Genomic DNA, 13,931 nt, shown 5'->3' on the forward strand with positions numbered 1-13,931 from the left:
TCCACATGCTCTGGTTCTCTCAAATAAGACATTGTCATCAAATGACTGCATCAGCTCCATTAGAACATTTGACCTACCCTTCATTTCCTGAAGTGATAACCCAAATTCATATTGTCCTACTACCTCTGTTGAAGAGAAAATGTGTGAAGACATTCATTATTTCACTTTTTGTCACTCCCTCTGTCTCTCTTACTCTATCTCACTACACACACACACACACACACACACACACACACAAGGAATGCATTTGTGAACATTTTGAATGATTACATAAATTACACGTTGTACATAAAAGTAAATAACCAAAAATTTTTGTATAGGAACAAAAAAGATTTGAAAGGAGATTCACCTAAAAAGCTTAAAGATATAAATCCTGATCTTTTCTTCAATTTTTCAAAAGGTTCAATCTCAGAAATGATGTTACAGTTTTGAAGCTCAATACATGTATTAATCCCTTTTCAAGAAACTAAGCTTAACCCCCTGTACTGTTTTCTTTTCCCCAAATTTCCATATGAATAAAAGTTCATTTTGGCATCTCAAGTAAAACTAATATGAGTTCTACTGTGTCTGCACCTGCTTAAATGACTGACCATTTTAGAAGTGGATGATAAAAAATAAAACGTTTATAAGTCCTAACAAACCAGAGGCTCAGCGACTGTCAAGTGCTGTGTTAAATGGACCCTCACATTGTGTCTGATGGATCAATGCCAGGCTCACTACCTACAGAAGAGGGCCACACCAACAGTGCTGGTAGCAATGAACTTTGGGCCATCTGCTTGGCATGCTTCGGAATAAAAGCATATATTTTCTCTTCTCATTCACACAATTAGTGAGCTGTGAAATGAATTCCAAAATGAATAGGAACCCTGTAGATTATAGCATTTGCCACAATACAATACAAAATCAGTACACACAGTAGCTTTCATGCAAATGGATCCTAAGGAACTTTACCACATAAAATGGAAGACTGCTAAAAGAGTACAATGTAATGACAGAACATAATAATAATACCATTTTATAGTTCATAAATCTTTGGGGAATATAGCTCAGATTCATAACCTTCATTTTGTAAATACCAGCTGACTACTTTCACATGCTCCGATGGCTGCATATTGAAAACTAGAATGGTGGAATTGATACAGGCATCCATCGTGAGCCTGAGGATTAGACTGATATTTGTCTTTGGCCTGAATTAACACTCAGAGGACAAATTTCATATACCACACAGGTGGTCATAAGAATAGTTACCAAGATATAAAAGACAGAGTTGATTTCAAAATAAAATAATTAAAAATATATATATCACTGTTAACAAAGGTACAGAGAAACAAACACTTTCAGGCACTACTAGAGGGAAGATAAAGGGCAATTTTGCATTTTGCACCACAAGGGATCCTTAAAAATAACCATGTTCTTTTTAATGCAGTAATTTCTCTTTCTGATATTTGTCCTAAGAAAATCAGAGATAAGAACAAAGCCTATATACATTACTTATTTTAAAAAAGAATTGGAAACATACTGAATGTTCAAAATAAGGAAACACAATAAAATCACAATGATATTTTATATAACCATTAAAAATCATGTTTTGAAATATAATCAATTAGATGGGAAATTGCATGTGATACAATGCTAAGTATAAAAATAGATTATACAGAACTGTATTTCCAGCATAAACCATTATATACATCTTTATGAGTACTTAATATGTACTATTTAACTTATTTAATCCTCAAAATAATGGTTTAATAAAAATACTACTATTGTTGCCATTTTACAAATGACAAAAAGATGGTTGAGAGAAGTTGAGAAATCAAAGTTACACAGCTAAGAAGGCGAGAGGCCCAGATTCAAACAGCCTCTCTGTTCATAGCTAGCATTCTTAACTACCATAGTGCATGTTATATAAACAACAACAATAACAAAAAAAATATTGAAGGGAAGAAAATTCATTAAAATGATAACAGTGATTACTCTTGGGAGTTAGTAATGACTATAATTTTAATTTTTTCTTTTTCTTTAATTTCTACAATTTTTTTAAGATGGAGTGTTAATAAACACCATTCCAATTATTCCAAGATGGAAATTTTGATCTATTTTCATAAAATAACTAAAAGAACATAAACTATGATATTCCTACCATTCCGCCATGACTTACTGACTTATACGATTTTATGTGTCTTATACAAAAATCCTAGAATAGTAACCTTACCTAAAATAACAATACTAAAAAAAAATTTTGCCTAATTAAGGGTTTGAAAAATAATTTTTGGTACGCAGTTTCAGCTTCAAGATCAGTGGATACACTAGTAGATAATAAAACTATTTGAGATCTGTGATTTTAAATGAAATTATAAAAGGGAGATAATATTTATTGAACTGTAAGATAAACCCTAGAGAAAAAACTGTTAAGTAGTTAAAAAGTTGCTAATCAAATTACTTCGTGAATTCCCAATTTAAAATATGTTGATTTAGGAAACAAGAAAAGAACACCCACTTTTGCGCCTTTTATTCAACCTAGTATTGGAAGTCCTAGCTATAGCAATTAGTTAAGAAAAAGAAATAGAAGGCATCCAAATTGGAAAGAAAGAAGTAAAACTGTCACTATTTGCAAATGACATGATACTACATATAAAAAAATCCTAAAGACTCCACCAAAAAACCATTAGAACTAATAAATGAATTCAGTGAAGTTTCAGGATACAAAATTAATATACACAAATCTGATGTATTTCTGTACACTAACAATGAACTATCTGAAAGAGAAATGAAGAAAACAATCCCTTTTACAATTGCATCAAAAAGAATAAAATACCTAGGAATAAATTTAACCCAGGAGGTGAAAGACCTGTACTCTAAAAACTATAAAACAGGGGCCAGCCCAGTGGCACAAGTGGTTGGGTGCACGCGCTCCACTGTGGTGGGCCAGGGTTCGCTGGTTCGGACCCCAAGCACGCACCGACGCACTGCTTGTCAAGCCATGCTGTGGCGGCATCCCATATAAAGTAGAGGAAGATGGGCATGGATGTTAACCCAGGGTCAGTCTTCTTCAGCAAAAAAAAAAAAAAGGAGGATTGGCAGATGTTAGCTCAGGGCCAATCTTCATCACACACACACACACACACACACACACACACACAAAAACTAAAAGTAGATTAAAGATTTAAATTTAAGACATAGGAAAAAACATAGGTAGTAAACTCTTTGACATTGGTCTTAGCAATATTTTTTTGGATCTGTCTCCTCAGGCAAGGGCAACAAAAGTGAAAATAAACAAATGGGACTATATCAAACTAAAAAGCCTTTGCACAGTGAAGAAAACCATCAACAAAACAAAAAGACACCCTGCTGAATGGAAGAAGATATTTGCAAGTGATAAATCCAATAAGGAGTTAATACCCAAAATACGTAAAGAACTCATAAAGTCAATATCAAAAAAATGAGCAGAGGACCTGAATAGACATTTTTCCAAAGGAGACATACAGATGGCCAAGACACATGAAAAGCTGTTTAACATCACTAATTATCAGGGAAATGAAGTCAAAACCACACCGAGATATCATCTCACACCTCTCAGAATAGCTATTAATAAAAACACAACAAATAACAAGTTTTGACAGGCATGTGGAAAGAAGAGAACCCTCATACACTGCTGGTGGGAATGTAAATTGGTGCAGCCACTATGGAAAATAGTACAGAGGTTCCTCAAAATATTCAAAATAGAACTACCATACAATCCAGCAATTCCACTTCTGGGTATTTATTCAAAGAAAATAAAAACAATAGTTCAAAAACATATATGTGCCCTTGTGTTCATTGCAGCATTATTTACAATAACCAAGATATAGAAGCAACCTAAGTGCCCATTGATAGACGAATGGATAAAGAAGATGTGGTATATATACTCGACGCAATATTACTCAGCCATAAAAAGAATGAAATCTTGCCATTTGTGACAACACGGATGGACCTAGAGAGTATTATGTTAAGTGAAATAAGTCAGACTGAGAAAGACAAATACCATATGATATCACTTATATGTGGAATCTTAAAAACAAAACAAACAAACAAAACAGAAACAGACTCATAGATACAGAGAACAAACTGGTGGTTGCCAGAGAGGAGGAGGGGACAGGTGAAATAGGTGAAGGGGATTAAAAGGTACACACTTCCAGTTATAAACTAAATGGGTCACAGGGATGTGGTGTATGGCATGCGGAATACAGTCAATAATATTGTAATAACTTGGCGTAGTGACAGATGGTGGTTGGACTTATTGTGCTGATCATTTTGTAATGCATAAAAATATCAAGTCACTATGTTGTACACTTGAAAATGATATAGTATTGTATGTCAATTACAATTCAATAAAAAAAGAAAATATATTGATTTATGATAAAGCAATAAATAGAACTTCTGAAACTACTCTATATGATATTTTCATCAGTTTAGGTTGCTTTTTTCCTACTTTTAGAGTAGTTGTTTTATGTGATAATATAGTTATTTTCCATTTACACTTGATATCCCATCTTCTTTGCTTTTTTTGCTGTCTTCTTCACAAAACTGTACATATGCAAATTCTACTACCCTTGAAAAGTTGTGAGAAAACTCTAGTGTTTCAAAAACGTTTTTCTTACTTTCACAAGAATGCACATGTTTGAAAATTTGCCGTATATTAGTAATACTATCACTTAACTTTCATTCAGTATTTACTGTGTGTGAGGCATTCTCCTTGAATCATTTCCTTTAATTCTCACAACCATCATCCAGTTGGAAATCCATTGAGTTCATATCAAATAGGAAACTGAGGCAGAGAGCAGTTAAGTAACTGGCCCAAGATAATAGCACGTAGAAGTAGAGCTGGATTTGAATCCAGACCATCTATCCAGACTTCACAACCTTCTCTCTAGTTTCTTGCTCAGTGCCCTACTTTTAATAAAACAAAGTAGTTTAAATGATTTTGAAGTTACAAAATATAAAAAATATCAATAAGTACTTGAATGCATTAATCTATATAATTTTTTGTGTGTGTGAGGAAGATCAGCGCTGAGCTAACATCCATGCTAATCCTCTTCTTATTTTTCTTTGCTGAGGAAGACTGGCTCTGAGCTAACATCTATTGCCAATCTTCCTCCTTTTTTTTTCCCCAAAGGCCAGTAGATAGTTGTATGTCATAGATGCACATCCTTCTAGTTGCTGTATGTGGGACGCGGCCTCAGGATGGCCGGAGAAGCGGTGTGTCAGTGCGCACCCAGGATCCGAACCCGGGCCACCAGCAGCGGAGCGTGTGCACTTAACCGCTAAGCCATGGGGCTGGCCCCAATCTATATAATTTTTTGATAAGCAGTAAATATTTACATAATGAAAATGTACTGCAAAGTAAGGAACGGTATAGATTGTGGAGAACCGATAAATATAGATTCACAAGACAGAAATATATCAATGTGTGGGATCGGGTTAATAATAGGTCAATCAGGAAGTTAGTAACATTAACCAGGAATGATTTCATGAAAAAAAGTAGATTTACTCTATCAAGTTGCTGCTCAGGAGATTTTCAAAAGGCAAAGATCTTAGAGTATCTTCCAAGATCGGGTTTATGGGGCCTCTTTCACTCCCAACTCTAAATTGTAAAGGTTGATTGAGCAGCTCTTTTTAAGTTTTCCACCCTCTCGTATTGACTCTAGAATTCCTTGTCCTGACTCTTCTCTCAGTGGAAAACCAGAGCAAAGAAGGGGTAGAACAGAAGAGGAGAAAAGTAGAGGAAATACACACATTAATTACTTTATCACCATTTTTATAGTATTATTACTACTATCAAGTTATATTGCATGCTTACTCTATGACACATAACTGTGTCAATTTCTTTACATGCATTAACTCATTTAATTCTCAGAAAGACCATATGTTTTAGGTAATATTACTATTACCATTTTAGAGAGGAGGAAACTGAAGTTTAGCAATGTTAAAGTAATTCTCTCCAAGTCTCATCACCTTGAGAAACAAGACTCAGGCAAAGCCTAGCTCTTAGAACCACCATCCAAACTATCATAACCAACTACCTTCCCTAAGCGATATTCCCATTGGAACTATGAAAGGGAATGGAGGGGAAACTGACAGAGGCAGGTCTCAAATTTTTGGAGACTCTGCTGCACACCAGTGAATTATGGCCCCAGGTTCCACAGACAGTATGTCTCTGAACTGAGATTCAGATACAAGTTTATTTGGTTCCAAAGTCAGATTTTTTCTTTATACATCATAGCTACCTCTGAAGAAAGCTTCAGGGTTAAACATAATTGTAATTTAACCAACTAAATTAAAATGGAATATGTGTACAATTTGGTTATTAAAACCCATTTGAAGGTGTTAGAAGAAGTTGTAGACATTCACATCCTAAACTACAAAGACAAAAGCTAAGCAGAGAAAAGAAATCAGCAATGAAGACAAGACAATCTGTCCTATTTTCTCTCTTTCAAGTATAATTACCCATTTATGTATAAATGGATCACACTTATTGGAAAGCTAGAATATCTATTTGCCCTGGGAATACAGTGTAGGAGAAGGAAGTGCAGACTAGGCAGGTATAGACCGAGCCAAGTGCAGACCTCCCCACTTCACCACTAGGTCAACCATCTCTCGATGGTTATAGGAGCCGCTTGAGAGCCCACCTCAGACTGGAATGGAGTTGAAACATTATTTTTCTTGCCAAAATAAGTTAGTTAGCCTACAAAGAATGTCTGACAGCCAAAAGCTGGTTTTGCAAACCTTTAAAATTGTGCAAGAGTCCTACACATTTCAGTAAAACCATAGTGGTCTTTCTAAATGGGTGACTTGAAAAAATAATGAGAAGTGCCTTCGCATACATTTTAAACAAGCATTATCCATCTCACTAACTGAGTGCTGGGTTTATCTTTACCTAGTCTAATTACTTTCAGGCATGGAGTGTATAAGAGCGATGCGGGTGGAATAATGACAAATGCTAATTTCTACGGCTGAGCTATTGCCATAGGAATTGGCTTAGTCACCCAGTGCTATTTCATCTGTCTCAAGAAACCTCATGTCTGATGAGACTTTAAATTATTGAAAGAACAGTGAAATATCTGTATGCTTACATTTCTTTTATACTCTGGAAAAGTCCACTACACATTTTTAAATAATTAAAGAATCAGGGAAATTACATGCTCTCAAAAGTTTCAAATGATTAAAATTACCGTGGTTTAATATTTTTGATTTCGTATGTGTAATTGAAACATTTCCCAATATACAAAATTAGGAATAATAATGGATGCTGTGAATAGTTAAAACATTTCTATGTACTTAGATTTCATTTACAGAAGAATCTGCTACTAAGCAGTAATTACCAAGTATGTCCATGTAGAGTATATATGTTATTTCTGTTTCTGATCACTGTAATCATCAACATTAAACATCTCTTTTGTAAAGTTCTGGGATAGATGTTCTAGGAGTTAAAAAAAATTAAAAATAGTTTTTATTTGCATGAAGCATGAGGCAAACAGTTAGAAATTAATAATTCTGAACTACATGCCAACATAGAAGGGAATATTGACACACAAAATCTCTCAGATATACTAAAAACTTCTCTTAGCAAAATCTACCAAAAGTATTTAATTTTTCTTTCCAGTGGAGAGGCATCCTTTTGAAATGCTCTGTCCCCCAGGTGTCACGGCTTTTGGGTACCCCTACCGAATTTTGACTGGGGGAACTCGGAACACAGCCTTTCTAATTTACTTTCTCTATTATGCCAAGCATAGTTACATTTGTGACAATGTCAATCTGCTTAAGCATTTTTTGCATAATTGGGCTCTTAGCCTGGGCTCCAAACACACCCAATATTATATGTAATAATTTACATTTAAATGTAATCACTCTTAAAAGTGATACGATATATGTTCATATCTATAGTGATGGTTTCATGCATGGGTATATTTATATATGTCAAAGCTTATCAAATTGTACAGTTTAAATACGGGAAGCTTACAGTATGTCCATTTTACTCCAATACAGCTAATTAAAAATAAAAGAGTGATTGTGCATTTTTGGAGGAAAATGGTTCATAGATTTCATTTTATTCTAGAAGTATCTAGAATCCTCCCAACTAAACATCACTGATCTGTATCTTCTTTTTCCTTGCACTTCTAGTTTTAATAAAACTGTTCATGCTTCCTCACTTTTTATCTTCCTTTCTAGACCACAAGCATCTTTTGGATAATAACCATACCTATCTTTGTAATATCCTATACAGTATTCCATACATTGTCTTGCCCATAGTAAGTATATAAAAGCATTTTTCAATACATTGATGAATTCAACCAAAAAGTTCATTTAAACTGTAAAAGAAATTGGTATTAGGGAGCTCTGAATAACAATTATGCTTTGCTATCTAGCTGGAATGTATTACCTCCCAGAGGTACAGTGAACCAAATCTGCCAGCAGCTCAGGCCTGGGCAGAATGTGAGTGCAGTCTCTGTCCCATTTCTAAATGAATTTATAGTAACAGTTCCATGAACACATATATCTTTCCATTAAATAAGTGCAGGCAGGTCCCCTTTGAGATCTGAATGCTAGCTGGCAGGTGGCAGATCCGTTCTGGAACTCCTACGTCTCAGACTTTGCTCATTTCTGAATTCCCATCTGAAGTATAGTGCACAGCACAAAGAATAGCATGGCCTAATAAATGAAATTTAAGTTTATGATTTCGGGCTCTTTCATTGACTTGATTTTTTATCTAAAACAAATAATCAAAAAAAAATTTAAATCCCCTTTGTCTTGTTTCCTTATTTTATAATTCGAAATAAAAAATGATGATCTGCCACATATATTCCTTGTTGGAAAAATCACTTTTAAAAACCAGATAGTTCCAAGAGAAAAACAATTACAAATATTGATTCTTCAATTAGAAGATAGGAATATTAAGGATGGTGGGTAAAGGGGTGGATTCTGACCTCTGGAGCTCCCTTGCACAGTCAGCACAAGCCCAAATGGGACAGAGAATCATCCACCCCTCTGAGAGAGGGTGAGGGTCACTCACGGAAGGCAGGCTGGTGTTCACTCATTCGGCTGACACACTGCACCCAGCACTCTGCCCGGCACAGAGCAGGTGCGCAGTGGCTGCTAGCTGAACTGAGGGACTGATGAAGAAATGCCCTCAGACCCAGTCGGGAGCCAATTGTCGGAGACAATTCTCCCAGTTACACTGCAGCTGCCATTATGCTTTCTCTGTTGCCGGCTCTTTGTACTCCTCTCAAACAGAGTTCTTTACCAGCAGCTGCATGGACTGCACAGGCGGCATGAGATAATACATTAAAGCAGTTTGCACAATCCTTGGCACATGGCACATAGGCAGGTGTTAGACGATGATGATGATGATCGCCAGAAGAGCGGTAATCTCTTCAAGATGGATACTATCCAAAACAAGGAACTGGTTTAGAAAGTATAATGTTTCAACCCTTCTGCACCCACTGTTAGCTTAAATGAGGGAACAGGCCTCGTGCTGTTCAAGAAAGCAGATCCAGTTCTGGAAGGAGAAGGAGCAGGAAAGAAGTTATCATAAAACAACAAGTTGATCCTTATAAAATGTGGTGTGTGCACAATGCCACAATTCAGAGCTCAAAAAAAAAATTACCGAATACACATGCATTGCCTGATTAGTTTAGAATTTAAGAATAAATATAAGTGGTAAAATATTATAATGCCTTGCATTTGTTACTAAACGAAGGACTGCTGTTGGACAGATAATTATACACCAGCAATGTGAACCTGGACAAATCTGCCGTGTATTTTCTCTAGTCTTCAGTTTCTTCATCTGTAGGAGGAAAGGCTGGAACCAGGTAGATTTTAAGGTGTTCTGTGGTTTACATTAGTTTTCCTAGAAAACCATAATTCATACTGATTTTATTTTGGCCTTCATAAAACAATCATAATCTTAATTCATCTATCTTCTTCCCATAATTCTTTATGCTTTTTGTGCTTGTTTCATAAACTTTTGTATCAATATTTCATACAAATTAATAAGCAAGGGAAATCAAAAGTTACTTTCTTCAGCCTTTGTCTGGATTCATACTCTACCCAATTCCTGCCTAGCTCAACAGAATCTGCCAATACTTGTGTTGTATTTTCTTTGCTGTTTTAACTTCACTGTTAAACTTCTCATCCACATTAAAACCCAGCCTGGCCTCCTGATACTCTGCAGGGGAAAACTGAAACCCTTTCTCTCCTATTCAAAGTCATTCACTAATATCCCAGTATTTTATCTTCTTTTGTCTCCTCTCACACAGTCAGAACATGGATATGCCTGCACTTCATGTTTTTTAACTAACCAGAGACATTCCAGTATGGCAGGTTAGTTGAATAAAGGGAGATTCCAGAAACTGCGTGATGAAAGACCTTTAAAAGGAATATGGATTTTTGTAGCTACCTGTATAGCATTCAGCACCCATGAGGACTAAAATGTATAAAAGCTTAAACGGAAGACAAAGAAAGGAAGAGAAGAAGGGAAAAGAATAGAATGGGTTCAGCCTCAAGTCAAATTGATGAGTTAGGAAAAAAATTCAAGTTCAGCAATGCTTTGAGGATCAAATAAAGGAGACAGTACTGGATGATAGTGTTGCTGGGATTCAGAAAAAAAATGGCCTGGCCAGGATTAACGCTATGAGTAATTAACATATCCATTTGTTTGGTGCTCCTGTGAATTTGTGAATTTTAATAAATGTCTATGTCTCTTCAAACCAACAATCTCTCTCTTAAGCTAAAAGCTACCAAAAAATAATGATGCTAATTAACCTATTTTGAACAACCAGTAAAATACAGTCTAAAATGTAGTCGATGTTAATCTTGACAGTAAGAGTTTTCATTGGTCCTTTATGTTTATATTATACAATTTTGGGCTTTTGATCTTGCAAGGACTCTTGCTGGATGCTATTTTGCTTAACAACGCTCAACAAGACAATTTTAGAAACAGCATTATTTCTCTGTAAGATTTTAGAGCTTTATAAGGTATGAAATTTAGTCCGTGAAGTTTTAATGTTACAATTGTGAAAGCTTTAAGAGATGACTACTTTGCATTCTTTCCAAGAATTATATGTATTTCCTATGAATATTTTCTATGTAATTTTCTTTCTTTCCTACATATATCTTTAAAATGCACCATTTCCCAAGCAGAAAATCTTATTTGTTCTTACTATCACACTTTCTAAATTCTTTTAACCATTTATATATAAATTCCAAGATGTTTAGAGGTTTCTCAAACACCATGTAGAGAAATTCTTCACTTTTTAGATAAAAATGATTAAAGGACAACTGTGAAGCAGGTTAGAAAATGCCAACAGGTTTTCAATTAAAAGTTTCATTTAACTAATGTAATTATTCTTACCTAATTAAATTTTTTCCACTAAGATCAGTCCACTGAGATATCTCATTCTCTCTTAAAATGTTCCATGAAGCTCTTACTAACCACACTGTATTGATGGGGTTGTTAATGAACTCTCTAGCCACAATTCACTAGCCTTAATAATTTAGGTCCTGTTAAATCTTGTCTGCTTTTTACTACATTTGGAACTGCTATTGATCTAGAGAAGAGTCAATATCAAGGGGAAGTATTCTTTGCACTTCCAGCTGGTCTCCAATACATCCAATTATCTTGATATTTGGAGCTCAAATTAGCTTCTTACATTTAAAAATTTATATTCATCAATAGTGTTTACATTTTCTTTTTTCAATATGATGAACTAAAATTGATTTTTATGTTGTTAATAAACCGATTCTTTCTAATTTGAGATCGAGAAGTATGCAAACCAAAAATACACCAGAAATTTGGGTTCATGAGTTCAAATGTTCACGTAAATACTAATTCCAAATGCCTGTAAAAATTGAGAACCTAAGATTTATAACTCATTTATCCAAACCAAAAGTTAAATTAAAGTAAATATCTATTTTAAGCATGATTTGAAGAATAATGTAGAAATTAATATAGACATTTCTAGAAAAAACAGTAGATATGCCAACAAATCATATTGTGTCCTTTATGAATTTTTATGTTCTCCTTGTGTGTTTTGCTTTTTATATTGTGCTTATTACTCTATAAAAATTTGTAATAGTAACTTCTCACAGAAATATGAAAAAGTAAAATTTTCATAGAAAGCTAATGGGACTAAGAGCTTTAGCTTTGTAACTCATTAGTCACTATGAGAAGTCATGTTATCTTTCTTAGGTTCATTTTCCTCATCATTAAAATAAGTAGAATAGTAATCTATCTCACAGAATTGTAAGGAACAAGTTAGATAAATTTACAAAAGTGTGAACTATAAAGCTCTTTAAAAATGTCATAATTACCCAGCAGAGTAACTGAAAATCTCAAGTATGTAAGTAACTGATAATATCAATATAGATCAGGCAGAGGTCTTTGAGGAAAAAAATAAGGACTGATTTGCATACTCATATTTTACAGTGTACCTTAGATCCCTAACTTGAAGATTTCCCTTCTTTACACTACTTTAATTAACAAGATTATTTCCTATTTTGAAAATGTACTTATTATTGTTTCCTCACCATGAGGAAATGGCTTTGCTTACTCATTCTTAGGTCTCTTGAATATTCCTGTTCCCATATTAACATACATTTCCCAATTGTATTTTTTCATTTGTCTCTAAGTGCTTTGCAATTTGATTCACTCATTTAACAACATTTATTAATGTTATTATTGTGTTATTGACATCAAATACAATTATGAGCTTGGGCAATAAAACTGGGAAATTAAAGATGATTTAGACCTTTAGGGTATTCACAGTAGGTGAGTGGGACAAACAAGTAAACCAATATTCTTAATACAATGCCATATGCAGGGTAATATAGAAGAATCTAGTTTTGCCTGGAGTAGTGCCTATCTATTGATATGTTAGAAAGTAGCCATTGTTTGAAAGATTTTTCTATTAACATCCATAGTTTTGAAAAACAAAAGGAGTGGAAAAATAGTTAAGAAAATAAAAGTTGGAAAGAATGGAGGGGTCAAGGGAAAAGGTCAAACCAGAATTCTCACTAGTTTTTCTAAGATTATACTTTATTTATATTCTGAGATTTTTAACATCTCCTTCCAGACAATTAGAATCTGCTTGTCCTTTTATAGGATAAATATTAAAGGATTTCCCTAAAGTGGAGTCTTTATATATCATTTCTTCTTAGAACTGATCTAAGTGGAAGACTAAAAGTAGAACATGGAACTCAGAAGACCAGGAGTATGACTCTAATGAAGTCATGTAACATCTTTGATGGGGTATACCGTTTTGCCTGGTCAGCACCTCTTCTTATTGCAGCAGAACTCTCTCCCTCTTGAGTCTGTTCCCTGACCCAGTCTCCTAGCTCTGGGTGTTCTAGGCCTGGTAACACCACTGCTTCAGGCATGGCCAACTGACACAAGCTCGGCTCATCATTTAAACCCAGGTCTTTTGAGGGAGCTATTGGGAAAGAGGCACATTCTTTCTCCTGGAACTCTGTACCACCCATGGATGTAAACTTTGATGCCACCTCTGTACCTCTGTCTGAGAAGGAAGCCAAAACAGATGAAAGGGAGGTAAGAGATGGAAAGGAACCTGTTTATAGCTTTCTTTGTGCACCAATTTTATTTGAAGACAGATGATCCTGTACTTCACAAGCTAGAGGACCAATTTAGTTTCTTTTCACTATTAACTAATTTTAATGGAATTTTAGACAACTGCAATGGAAAGAATCTTGAATAATACAGTCTTAGGTTCCAGTTTCGTCAAAGAAAAATGAGATTATTACTTCTATCTCCTCATAGAGTTTAGACATACATTAAAAAAAATAATATGTATGTAAAAGCAGGCCATATATAATTACACATTTGAAAGTAATAGAAAATATAATTGTTGTATTAAATAAAGTCACTAAATGTATAACTATTG

At 34.6% G+C, this 13,931-nt stretch overlaps 1 protein-coding gene across 4 annotated transcripts in view; it reads right to left on the bottom strand.

The window, feature by feature from the left end:
• The window catches only part of GRIK2 (glutamate ionotropic receptor kainate type subunit 2), a 654,115-nt gene that overhangs the window by 269,581 nt on the left and 370,603 nt on the right, over nt 1-13,931 (bottom strand). The window lies entirely within an intron of this gene.

The sequence above is a fragment of the Diceros bicornis genome, chromosome 23, assembly GCF_020826845.1.
Source record: "Diceros bicornis minor isolate mBicDic1 chromosome 23, mDicBic1.mat.cur, whole genome shotgun sequence".
In the NCBI taxonomy this organism is placed as follows: domain Eukaryota; kingdom Metazoa; phylum Chordata; class Mammalia; order Perissodactyla; family Rhinocerotidae; genus Diceros; species Diceros bicornis.